Source organism: Dama dama, chromosome 5, assembly GCF_033118175.1.
Source record: "Dama dama isolate Ldn47 chromosome 5, ASM3311817v1, whole genome shotgun sequence".
Classification (NCBI taxonomy): domain Eukaryota; kingdom Metazoa; phylum Chordata; class Mammalia; order Artiodactyla; family Cervidae; genus Dama; species Dama dama.
Window position 1 is genome coordinate 107,248,887 of NC_083685.1, and position 2,207 is coordinate 107,251,093.

General features: G+C 44.3%; 1 non-coding gene across 1 annotated transcript; it reads right to left on the minus strand.

Annotated features, from left to right (window-relative positions):
- Positions 1 to 1,024: 1,024 nt before the first annotated feature.
- LOC133058222 (small nucleolar RNA U89) lies at positions 1,025 to 1,305 on the minus strand. The gene has a single exon (XR_009693322.1). It is a non-coding gene; the product is annotated as a small nucleolar RNA U89 (small nucleolar RNA).
- Positions 1,306 to 2,207: the final 902 nt, after the last annotated feature.

The following is a 2,207-nucleotide window of genomic DNA, read 5'->3' on the forward strand; positions in this document are numbered from 1 at the left end:
TTCATCCAAGAAGGATTGGGAGGGCAGATGCTAGGGGAGCCATCAAATGTTGCTAGGGGGAAGGAGGGGAGTGTGCTGGACCCCAAACTGTCTCCTCAAAAATCAGGGGCAAAACAGATCCACTTCTCTGGGGGCCAAGTTCTGGGTCACCAGGCTCATTTCTTACCCTTGATGTCACTTCCCTGGGTGAAATTTTCATGCTGTAGGTTCAGCACAAGGTTGTCAGCGATGAGGTAGGTATGATAGTGTGATGTGGCGATTGTCTTGGAGATGTTCTGGGCTGCCTAGATCTTGTGCAGTTTTGGTGTAGCCTGGGTTCTTGCTCAGTCCTTCTCCGAGATGAGCAGGGTGGGTTCAAAAAGACCAAGTCTCAATCCCTGGCCCCATTCTTACAACTTCTGTTGCTGGCCCATATCTTGACTTTCTCTGCCCACTGAAGCCAACTAAAAATTACAGAGACAGGGTTTGGAGGAAATAGAAAGGCGACTTTAATTCTCAGCTGGCAAAGAAGGGAACAAAGTAGACTCATGCCTCAAGAACTGTGCCACCCTCTATGAGGGTATATAGGGGCTTATATAAGATGATGGCTTGCAGTCAGGAGTCGGTGATGAGGGACAAAGGTGTTAGGATCTTGTCAAAAATTGTTGTAGGCTGGTGTCAGTAACCCAGTAATTGTGTCTGGCAGTTCGGTGCTCTGTGGCCTTCTTTCTGATAGTAAATACAAGGGGAAGGATGTTGTAAGGGTAAACACCAGATACAGGATGCATTTAGCATAGAGTCAAAGGAAAATAGGTGCGAAGTCTAGTTCCTGCAGAGATAGGGGGCAGAAAAGCAAACTTAGTACATGCTTTCAGAGTTAAGAGCTAGGAGCAGTTAAAGTAGAAAAAAAAAAGAAAAAAACTAGGACTGTTCAGGCCTGCTCACTGTTCTATTTTCTTTGTTCTCAGGAAGGGGAAAGAAAGAAACTCACTCCTCTCTTTTTCTTTCCACTGCCACACTCCTCTTTCCCAGCCCTCCTCTGGGCTCTCAGATCCAGGGTTGCATTAAGATAGCTCCTGCCTAGCCCCACTTTGGGTCCTCTGTGAACCCTCCCTGTGGGTAGCTGCCAGGAACGAGGAGGCAGCATCAGATACTGAGGCAAGGCCAGTAAAATCATGTTTCTGGTTTTACATTTTATATTGAGAAAATCTACATGATGTAAGACAAATTTTAAGGATGTACATGCAGAGTTGTATAGCATTGTGAAGAAAAATGAGAAAAAGATGAAAGAGAAAAGAGAATAATATTAATAGTTGTTTCTGGATGGTGTAATGAAGTTGATTTATATTTTTATGAGTTCAGTTCAGTCATTCAGTCGTGCCTGACTCTTTGCGACCCCATGGACTGCAGCACACCAGGCCTCCCTGTCCCTCACCAACTCCCGGAGCTTGCTCAAACTCATGTCCATTGAGTCGGTGATGCCATCCAACCATCTCATCCTCTATCGTCCCCTTCTCCTCCCACCTTCAATCTTTCCCAGCATCAAGGAAGGTCTTTTCAAATGAGTCAGTTCTTCACATCAGGTGGCCAAAGTACTGGAGTTTCAGCTTCAGTATCAGTCCTTCCAATGAACACCCAGGACTGATCTCCTTTGGGATGGACTGTTTGGATCTCCATGTAGTCCAAGGGACTCTCAAGAGTCTTCTCCAACTCCACAGTTCAAAAGCATCAATTCTTCGGTGCTCAGCTTTATTTATAGTCCTCCTCTCATTCATGACTACTGGAAAAACCATAACCTTGACTAGACGGACCTTTGTTGGCAAGGTAATGTCTCTGCTTTTTAATATGCTGTCTAGGTTGGTCATAACTTTCCTTCCAAGGAATAAGCATCTTTTTTTTTTTTTTTTTTGAATAAGCATTTTTTAATTTCATGGCTGCAGTCACCTTCTGCAGTGATTTTGGAGCCCAGGTAAATAAAGTCTCTCACTGTTTCCACTGTTTCCCCATCTATTGCCATGAAGTGATGGGACCAGATGCCATGATCTTAGTTTTTGGAATGTTGAGTTTTAAACCAACTTTTTAACTCTCCTCTTTCACTTTCATCAAGAGGCTCTTTAGTTCTTCACTTTCTGTCATAAGGGTGGTGTCATCTGCATATCTGAGGTTATTGATATTTCTCCCAGCAATCTTGATTCCAGCTTGTGCTTCATCCAGCCCAGCATTTCTCG